The following is an 11,330-nucleotide window of genomic DNA, read 5'->3' as shown; positions in this document are numbered from 1 at the left end:
TGGCTGCTTCTCTCTGGCTGGTTTCCCATAGTGAGTGTGACGCCAAAAATGCCAGGGCCCCACATGGCCCAGTCTTCACACACTCGGCCCACTCAGGGAGACCCCAGGGCACCTGTTAGTGATGGACATGCTCTACCCCCGTCCCCTGGCTCCCCAGTTCTCTCAGACTCCAGGGCTGCTCCCATACCTCTCATAAACCAGACTCCAAAATGATCTTTCCAGCTCATGTTGGTTTTTTTCCCTTCCTCTTTCTGTCTCCCTACCTCCTCTAGCTCTTTATTATTGATATCACCTTAACCTCTGACTAATTGCCCCCAGCCTGTCAGTTCTCTTTGCATCTGGAGTGCGTGGGTTCAAATCAAGAATTTCTTTATTTCATTTATTATTTTTTTTTTTTAGAGAGGGAAGGGGGAGGGAGGGGAGAGAGAGGAGAGGAGAGGGGCAGAGAGAGAGAATCTTAAGCCGGCTTCATGCCCAGTGCACTGTCTGATTCAGGGCTCGATCTCACAACCCTGAGATCATGACCTGAGCCAAATCAAGAGTCAGATCCTTAATTGACTGAGCCACCCAGGCACCCCCAAATCAAGAATTTAATACTTCCCTGCTGGGTGACCTTGAGTAAGTTTCTTAACCTCTCTGTGCTTCAATTCCCTCTTCTGTGAAATGAAAATGGTAGCCCCCCACCCCTCCCCCCACTGATTTGTCGTGCGGACTGAACAAGTGAATTTTCACTTATAAGGTGCTTACAAGAGTGCCTGGCATGAAGGAAGTCCCATTTAAGCTCTTGCTCTTATTATGAGTATTATCTTAACTTCTGTCCAAGTCACACAGGAAAGATTTTGTTTGAAGACAGGAGTTTGAAAAGAAGTTTTAACTGCTGTTAAAAAGGTTTTTTAAAAGAACACCGGAGTACAAGCCCCTCAAATCTCATAGAGGGGACGAGGGGATCACTGTCTGAGCTCTCAGGGCAAGGGAATAGCAGAGCCAGGCTCAGTTAGGACTCACAGTCCAGTGCTCTTTCCACAGCCCCAGTGCCGTCTCTCAGGGCTGTCACTTTCCCAGGGCTAGAGGACTTTTAACTTGAGCCTGGTCCCCAAGCCCACCAGCCCCTGCCCCAGAGCACTTGCGGAGTCCTTCCATGTGGCTTGGTAAAGTTCCAGTCACCTTTTAACTTTAATGCCACTGCCTTCCACCCCCTTGTTCCTCCCTTCTGTGTAACCAGGGAAGGTAGGCTGGCCCTGGCCTTTCCAGCATCCCGCCGGTCTTGGATATAGGACCGCCTATGCAGCCCGTCCTCTCTCTCTTCTGAAGGCCTGCGACCTGCCAATTTTTTTCTGATAAGGGATGACCCACAGTGGCCACGTGTGAGTGAGTCTCCCAGGGCTGCTGTAACAGAAAAGATAAGCACCGTGGCTTAAAACAACACAAACGTATTATCTTGCACTTCTGAGGACCAGAAGTCCAATATGGGCCTTCAGGGGCTAAAATCAAAGTGTTGTCAGGACTACATTCCTGCTGGGGGTGATGGGGGAGAATCCAGTCCCAGGGGCTGCCCACATTCCTCGGCTGGTGGCCGCCTCACTCAGACCTCTGTTTCTGTCCTCACGTCTCCCTCTCTGACCCTGCCACATCCCTCTGATAGGGACCCTTGTGATTACATTGAGCCCACTGGATAATCCAGGATCATCTCCAGATTTTAAGATCCTTAACTTAATCGCATGTGCTCAAGTTCCTTTTGCCACGTCAGTAACATATCTGCAGGTCCCGGGGATTAAAATGCAGCTATCTTCAACTCCAGCAACTGGCTCACGTCCAGATCAGTGAAATCTGAATTTCAGTCTTTGGGGCCCTACTTGTAGGATGGCTTTGAAAGCTCCCCATGGTGATTTTATCATGCGGCCGGGGGTGGGAATGGGTGCCTGAAGTCGGGAGTGACATGATCAGGTGTGCATTTTCCAGAGCTCACTTGAGCTCACTCAGGTATTGCTAGAGGCAGTATAAATCGGGACAAGCCTCGTCAAGGGTAGTTTGGCCCTATTGATCAAAATAAGAAATGCAGGTGCCCCGTGACCTACAACCACTAGGATTTATTCGGCAGAGGGGCACGTGCAAAGATAGACGTATAAAGATATTTTACAGCACTGCTTATGGTAGCAAAGGATTGGAAGTGACCGAAATATCCCTCGTTGCGGGACTGGTTAGGTAGATGGTGATTGTGAAGGCAATAGAGAGCGCTGCAGATGTTATAAAGAACCTGGGGGGTCTGCACAAACCGACGTGGAAGGACCAGCGAGATGCGTAAAGTGCAAGGTGCAGAGCAGATCATACTGAAGGCGCTAGTCTGTGTAAAAATAGACAAGAGGAGCGTGTGTGTGCATAGAATATGTATTTCTCACAAGTGGGTAAAACACTGGAAACTGGGGTTGCTGCTGGAAAGGGAAACCGAAAGGTTTGGAGAAGGGATGAGAAGAAGAGGGGATTTCCTTTTCTCTCTATATCATTTTGTATTGTTTAATTTTTTAAAAAGATTTTGTTTATTTATTTGAGAGATTGAGAGCATGAGTGGGGGGAAGGGCAAAGAGAGGGAGAAGCAGGCTCCCCACTGAGCAGGGAACCGGACGAGGACGAGGGGCTTGATCCCAGGACCCTGGGATCATGACCTGAGCCGACAGCAGACGCTTAACTGACTGAGCCACCCAAATGCCCCTGTACTGTTTAATTTTTTAAATCGATGACATGTGTTGATTTAAAAAAAAAAATTTTTTTTTAAGTTAAGAGGCATCCTGGTAACAGTGGGGGTTGGGGAGGAGCCAGCCTGGAGGAAATCATTTATTCGACCTGGCAGGAGGTGATAGGGGGGTGAATAAGGCAGTGGCTGTGGGGCTGGAGGAGGGGGAAGGCCAGGAGAGTAGCGAGAATAGACGATGGAATCACACGGAAGGTGCTGAACGAATGGCAGCTGATGGGCCCTACCCTGCCGGCAGCTGTCTCAGCCTCTGCCATACCCCATCAGGGAGATTTGGTTAGCGACCGAGGCCACGGACCCCATTGGAGTGACCTGATCACAGTCTCCGGGCCACTGAGGTCGTTCATCGTGACCTCACTGGGGAAACTGAGGCAGCTCAATATTTTCATGACGGACTTGAACTAAAAGCACACTCAGATCTTTTGCCACCAAGAGTCCCAACGTCGAGGAGTCTCCAGGAGCGGGGTCGATGCCACAAGGCAGGCTGGCTGGGTGCTTTGGGGGAGCACAAACCCCCAACGCACGAAGGTGGATTGTGGGTTCAGTGCTGCGTATCTTTACATTTTGAAAGAAGAGCTGCAATCCTGATTTTTAGGCTAAATCGCTCAAATTCTAAATGGTACCAGCTGACTCAGAAGCTGATAAAGCACCACACAGCTGAACATGCACCTGTCTGATGATCCAGCAATTCCAATCCTAGGTGGATACCCACGAGAAACGTGCACACATGTTCTCCAAGTGGCACGGCGGGCTGGAACGCTGGTCACAGCCCTGTTACGGCAGGCACCGATCGGAACACCCAACCCCAGGAGGAAATAAAGCGTGGGTTCACATGATAGAATACCAGACCGCAACGAGAACACACAGACTATGACCCTTGGCAGCCACTCGAAGAATCTCAAAGTCATCATGTTGAGTGAAAGACACAGAAAGAGCAGATCCAGCAGTGACTCCATTGATAGAAAATTCGAAAACGGGCAGAACTAATCTATGGTGATCCCAGTCAGCTCACTTACCTCCGGGGGTCTGGAGCGGATTCTGAGGGCCGGTCATGTCTCACGATCTGTTTCCCTCGGGGGCTGCGTACACATTGAGTTGAATCTGTGCAAGAGACCGCTGCACTTTAGTATGTGTATTGTGTTTAAATTGGAAAAGTGGTTTTGTTTTTGTTTTGAGCGCCCACAGCTGTGGCAGGCCCGGTAAGACAATGGACAGGCTGGATTCAGCCTCGGGCTCCCTGTTATGACCAGTTTGTCATAGAGAATGGCTTTGAAAGTGGCCGGGCTCCAGCCCCGGAACCGCCGATGCGCGCAGGTGCCCCCAGCTCTGTGCCTTTTACCCGGACAGTCCTGCCCTCCCGCCCTCCTGCCCTCCCTCCCTCCTGGAATCCTGAGATCCCGAGGATGGAGACAAGTCAGCGGTGAAGGTCGGCCTACCTCCTTCCACCTCCCTCTACCTCTTCTGGAAGGGACGAGAGAGATGGTTGGGCCATTTGCAGCCACTTCAGCTCTCTGTTTAAAAATATTGCTCAAGGGGCGCCTGGGTGGCTCAGTCATTAAGCGTCTGCCTTCGGCTCAGGTCATGGTCCCAGGGTCCTGGGATCGAGCCCCGCATAGGGCTCCCTGCTCCGTGGGAAGCCTGCTTCTCCCTCCCCCACTCCCCCTGCTTGTGTTCCCTCTCTCGCTGTGTCTCTCTGTGAAATAAATAAATAAAATCTTTAAAAATAAAAAAAAAATTGCTCATGATGTAATTATCCCCAGCGAACGATGCAAGCTACCGAGAGGTGTGCATGCCTGGCAGCTGAGCTCTGGCAGCTGAGCTCTTCCTGTTGGAGGACTGGTTGCCCGCATCCCCCTGCCCCGCTCCCCACCCCGACCAGAGACAGAACATTATTGCAAGGTTACAGAGCAGAACATGAACTGGGACCTCAGCCCCCCCACCCCGCCAAGGTGCTGGTCGCTTTTTGTTAGGACATTTTTCAAACAGGTGGAAAAATTGCAAGACGAGTTCTGCCTTGGCTCATAATTACTAGCATTTTGTCATGTTGACGTTATATATGAATGTATGGTTTTTTTCTGAAGCATTTCGAAGTAAACTAGACACTATGACATTTCACCCTGAATTCTTCAGCACAGACATCCAGAAAAATAAAGGTAATTTTCTACGGAACCACAAAATCATTATCACATCAAACGCCAACTAACAAAAATGAACAATTCCCTAATGTCATCTGTGTCCCGTCCATCATCAGATTTCTGTGTTTCCAAAATGTGAGCTCTCGGCGCTCATGGACACGATTTTCACGGCTGAGAGACAGCAGGTCTAGTGGCTTCTCCTTCCAGGCTCAGACAGGACAAGACTGGGGCGTGGAGAATGGCCAGCACATCGTCACCGCCATTGATCCCTGAACTCTTTCTGTGTACCCCACACTGAACCAAATACACATTCTCACCCTTCCAGCAGCCCAGAAATCAGGCAGATCCAGTTATTCTTCCATTTCAGAGATGGAAACACTGAGGCTTGAAGAGGTTAAGGAACCTGTCCTCGGCATCTGGGACTCCACACTTGGTCTGTCTGCTGCAAACTGCTCTGGGAGACCTCACCCTCATTTCACATTCCACCGAGACTAGCTTTTCTGGGGCTGCGTCCCTGCCTTGCAAGGGCAGAGGCCAGGAGGGGGGTTCAAGGTTGAGAAAGAAACTCAAGGTGAGGCCAGGTGAACGTTCACCTGTGTTTGGTAACCTTAAGGTTCCTCGGATCCTGCTTTTTACTGTTTAGTTAACCATTTTAAATCTTCATGTATCATTTTGAAACCTTTTTATGATAATAATGACCCGATCCAACAGATATTGGTGACTATAATGAAGTTATGATTTCATGTATGTTTTAGTCAGGACGGTTGGCTAGTGCCCTGGGCCTGTTGCAGAGACATCCGCACACATCTTGTGGAGATGCTCAGCTCCTGCCGGAGTTCTCGCCCTGCCCAGTTGTGCCCCAGGTGGAAGCTAAGGGATGCCGGGGGTGGGGGGATGGCGAATAAGACATAGTCGTAGCCTCAAGGACTGCATGTCAGGGAGACAGACACAACTTACTATAACAACAGCAGATTTAGATAAATATTCATGGGGTATAGCCATTGAGTTTGGGGAGTACAAGGAAATTTGAGATGGATTCTAATTGAGAGAATCCGAGGAAGATTTTTGTAGGCAGAGGCATTTGAGCTGGGTGTGGAAGTATGAGTAGGAGTTTGAGCTGGGTGTGGAAGTATGAGTAGGAGTTTGAGCTGGGTGTGGAAGTATGAGTAGGAGTTCGAACAGTGGCTGAGAGGCTGAGAGGCGGGGGTGAGTTGGGTTTGGGCCTGAAGGGCATGGAAGTGGGCTGATCCCGGCATGTCCCCCATGGGACGGTGCAGCACTCATGTCTGGTCATGGGGGGCCAGGCCGGATCCTCTGCCTTGAAGAGCCGCCTGCAGTCCTGGTAGGGTGTCCCAGGGATGCTCAAGAGCAGCCTGGCTGAGAGTCTGTGGACCAGCAAATGAAACCCCCACAGGGTCACAGCACGTTTTAGGTCACAAATTATTTCCTGTAAAGTGTGAAGGGGGCCATAGAGGGTTCTCTCCTCCACACCCCCTCCCTTCCATGCCCCCCAGCCCAAGAAACATTTGTGCTTGCACAGCTGTCCTCAATGGCCTGTGGTCTGATGACCCTCCCTGGACACGTGGCCACAAGGTCTCTAAGGAAAAGGGTGTTATTCCAGGGCCATTTGGGGTAAGTGGGTCAAGTGCGGTTCCCCGGGGTATCTGCTCAGCCCCACGAACAAGCCGATGTGCCAAATGCCTCTTCTAGACCCAGGCTGGCTGGCTGGTTGCAGCGTCATTCCCTCCCCCACCCCGCCCCAGCTTCCTGCCTCCTGGATGCCCCCTCGGGGACAGGCCCCCCTCTGCTCTCCATTGCTGAGGGGGCACCTGGGACACGCCGTTCTGCGGGAGAAGGTCTGTCCAGGGATGAAGGTGGCAGAACGTGAAAATGCCACATGGCAGGAAATGGGACAGTTGAGGCCCAAGGCCTGCCTGTGATCTTGGCACTGGGAGGGTCCAGGGTGGGCACAGGGAGGGAGAGACGCCCATTGCTGGCCGGTCTTGCCTTTGGAGGCCGCATCTCAGGTGACATCCAACCTCCAGCATGCACCCTCACCCCACATCCAAGTGCTTTGCTTTGCAAAGATGTGGCAAGATGTTTATTATTGGGCTTTGGGAGCTCATTTAATTTGTGATCCGTAAGGCTCCTCCTCCACGCATTCTGCACCTGCTGCAGACGGGTCTCTTCAAAATGAGACAACAAAGCCACAGTGTTTTTAAATGTAATGAAATATTTTGGCTGTGAAATTGGCCAACGAACAAATGGATATGTTAACCCTATTAATAGCAGTTGGCCTTTTCTCCTGTTTTGGGTACTTTGTCTCCAGAATCATCCACCTTTTACTAGGTCTCTGAGGAGAGTGAGGGTCCCGGGGTCCTGGGGGCTAGAGGTGCCTAATGCAGGAAAGGGGGGCCGGGGGTGGACTGGGGGCCCTGGGGAACCAGGAGGGGCTGAGAGCCCGCATCTCTGGGCCAGTGGCTCCTGTCCAAGGTCAGGATGTTCCGAGGAAGGTGCTAGGGTCCGGGGCCACCTGGCAGCGTGTGGACAAGGTGGTAAGGGCTCCGCTGCCAGGATCCTCAACAGGGAAATGAGGAGAAACTTGAAAATAAGGCGAATGGATGCCTGCATGTCCTTTCAATGTGACACCAGCCCTACTAGCAGGCTGGCGGGGAGTTATTTATACTTCGTCCCCCAAGGAATCGTGCCATTGTTCGACTCCTCTTAACTATTCATTAGGGTCCCGATTCTGAAGTGAACATCGTTCACTGGCGAACTCGCGTCTGGCCCAGGTGCCCATGACTTCTGTCTGTTGGCAAAGAAAACCAGAGGCTGTGCTTTCTCTGCCCTCCCTGCAGGACCCTCCCCGGGTCTGTGTCTCACTCAGCCCCTTCCCCACCATTCCTGGGTGCCTGTAAGCAGGGGGGCCTCAGGCGCTCCTTGACCAGCTCCCACCACACCCGCTCCCTCCGTGAGGTGCACACTAGGTTTTTGGCACATGTTCATTCTATATTGGTGTGAGAGAATTAAAAAAAAAAAATCTTTAAAAAAATTACTTTTTGATGCCCGTTCATAGTCAAGCCTGCTCCTGAAGGCCCAGGGGGGGAAGGCCAATGGGGCCGTTGGTATTTTTGAGGGGATTTTGGTCTCCCGACATTTGCAATGCCTCAGAGGCAAGCAGAGCAATCCCCAAATGCAGCTCAAAGTTGGCTCAGGTCAGTCCCCATTCCCAGGCACCAAATTCTGGTCCAGGAATCTATTGCTGTTAAACAAATCGTCCCGAACTTACTATGGACAGAAAAAAAGAATCATGGATTCTGTGAGACAGGAATTCGGGCAGGGTGCAAGAAGGGCTTGGTGCACTCCTTGATGTCTAGAGCCTCTGCTGGAAGACCTGAAGTCTGGGGTGACTCCAACATCTGGGGCTGGAGGAGCCACTTCCAAGATGGTGGGGTGGGCAGAAGGCTGGGCTCAGCTTGGACAGGGGGCCAGAGCGCCTCCAGCTGGCCCCTCCAGCATGGTGGCCGCAGTGGGTGGCTGGACTTCTCTAACACGGCAGCTCAGCGCTCCTGTGAGCCAAGTGGGAGCTCCACGGTCTTTTATGACCCAACCTCAAAATTCACAGGGCATCACATCTACTGTACTCTTTTGGTCCAAGCAGTCAGAAGCCTGCCTGCACCCCGGGGGAGGGGCCCCAGCCCCCCGCCAATGGGAAGAGTGTCAAAGAATTTGCGGTCATGTCAAAGCTACTACTGCGCCTTTACGATGTCCTTCCTCTTTGGGCATTTCTGATGACTTCTAACAACCCACAGAAGTCAAGGCAAGAGCAGACCTCCACATGTGATCTTTGCTCCCAGTTTGTCTTTGGGGTTTTTATATAATCATGTTCCTTCTTTTTCTTGGTTCCTCCAATTCTGGGGGCAGGGGGAGTTGTAGAGCTTCCAGTAACATCTGCCCATGGAACTCAATACACAGCAGACAACAGGCCTATGTTGACGGGAGAGAGAGCTCATACTGCATTCAGTAAGTGAAGAAAACCAAGGAAAACTGAAACAGAAGAATATCAAGGTGCTAAGTGGTTATCTCCGGATAGAAGGTTTAGACATGAATTCTATCTTGTTGCTGCATATATAATTCTTCCTTTTTTTGTACAAAGCTCAAGTACCACATGGGGATTAAGTTTGCGGGCTTTAGAGTCACACTGCTTAGGTTCACAGATCAGTTCTTTCCATTCCTAACTTTGTAACCTTGGGAGTTAGTTTGATTCTCTGAAACTCAGTTTCCTCATCTGTAAAATGGGGCTATTAGGCCAACAGTACCTGCCTCCAAGTGAGGATTATTGTAAAGAATACGCAAGACAATGCAAAACAGTGCTGAGTATAATGTCCAGCAGAAAGTGAGCAACTGAAGTTAGGGATTAGTCTTAGTGGTATTATTCATAATAACTTTTTAAAGAGATGACTGATGGAAGGTTGTACAATTATACAAAAAAAAATAATAATAAAGGCAAACAAACCATAGAATTACCTAGAACCTTTAAAAGTCAAAAGAGAACAGAGTCTTAATTGTTTCTAATGTCCTGACAACAGCATTTTGTGTAGGTGTGTATGTATGTTTTATCAGAAGCATAAACCCCATTGTGTTGCTGGAAAAATCTCATAATTTGCTTTCACATCTTTTCAGGGCTGTTTGCTCCAGACATTCTGCTTTCATGAAGATTTTGAAAAATCTAGGGCAGTGATTTTCCTGAGAAGGGAGGGAGAAGGTCACCATGAGAGCGACTTGTCCTACGGATCCTCAGTCTTCTGGAGTAAGTACTCAATCAGGCAAGATGGAGAAGCTAAAAGCAATAGAATAATTGACCTGATTTTTTAAAAAGTACAAAAGCTTTGTTCTCTGCTGGAACACAGAAACATTTGTTACCCTAAAAGGAAACGTTTCTTTGACTTGCCTTGCTGTCAGCAGAAATTTTGGTGTTTGCATTCAACACCCTTCAAGGCTAAATAAATAGGAGGGACAGACAGCCCAGAGCAAGTCTGGACAAGGAAACAGTGGTGCAGAAGTAGGGCGATGGTCCCCTCAGCCAGCAAGAGGGAAGACTGGGACCCCGGTAGCACTGTGTCGGGGACCCAGGCTGGCCTGGGTCTAAGGAGGTGCACTTGAACCTACCTCGGTTGCGGAGCAGAAAGTTGGGCCAGAGCTGGAAGTCTGCCAGTTATGCCCCCGGCCCGGGGCCGACGTGGGATGGGGTACAGTAAGCCCTGGATTGATGCATACGCAGAGGAATTGAATGGAGTGGGGGAAACTCTTGACCTCCGTCTCCAGGGAATCATGCTTAGATGCTAGGACCAGAATCCAAAGGAAAGGACACTTTTTGTTCATTTTTCTGCATCCCATGTAGGGCTTACCTGGCTAATGATGCGGATACTTATTAACGGCCCACCATCTCTCCCTTGGAGAGACGGTGCTGGGGGTTACAGGAAATAAGATTTATTTTCTTCCAAATAATTTTCCACATTTTCTAAATTTTCTACAATGAGCATATGTTGCTTTCATATATTTGTACAGAATATATCTATGTAACAAAATCCAAATACACACCCTCCTCTCAAAAAAGAATCCATTCCCATCTTGTCATGCGTATCTCCAGACCTGTGTGGACACACTCCCTTCATAGTAAAGTCTTGAGGGCTTGCCGCACGCCTTTCATCACATCCTCAGCCCTCCCAACAACTGTGAGATATGATCCTACAGATGAAGGAAACACGCTCAGAGAGATTAAGCAACTTGTCCGAGGTCACACGGGGTGGGGTGAGTCTGACACCTGAGTCCTTGCCCTTAAATATCCTGCTATACTGCTCCATCCTTGTAAACATAATATAGCAAAATTAATTTGCAATTTTTTTTATGTTTTAAAAGATGAATGTGTTTGCTTTTGCTTGTGTGTTTTTTGCAAGTAAAGGTGAGGATTAGAGGCAGCTGATACGTGCAGAGGACCTGATGACTTCTTTTCTTTTGTCTGAAAATGGCAGGGAGCCATTTCGCAAACGGCAGAGACCACCTGCCCAGAGGGGCCTTCTGGAACACCCTGGAACTAGACTTTTATGATCACCATGGAAAACACAGAAAGCACAGAAATAAACATACTGGTGGGCCTTTGGGGCTGGGAAGACCAGGATGGCCACCTCTTCCAGAGACCCTGCTCTCCCTGGCACACCAGGCTATTTCTGTGCTTTGTCACCTCTGAGTCCGACCCTTCCTTTACTTCCTGGTGCCCTCTGTGGCCCGTCCAACCAAAAGGCACATGATGTCACACAGGGGCCCTTGGGCAGGGCCCTCTCCGGTGGCCAAGCCGGCAAGTGGAAAGAAGGTACGGAAGGTTCTGGCTCAGCCCACTGCCCGGGCTCCAGAGGAATGCCCAACCCCGCCCCCAGCCCGCGCCCCGTCCC

Source organism: Halichoerus grypus, chromosome 15, assembly GCF_964656455.1.
Source record: "Halichoerus grypus chromosome 15, mHalGry1.hap1.1, whole genome shotgun sequence".
Lineage (NCBI taxonomy): Eukaryota > Metazoa > Chordata > Mammalia > Carnivora > Phocidae > Halichoerus > Halichoerus grypus.
This window is presented reverse-complemented; position numbering follows the sequence as displayed.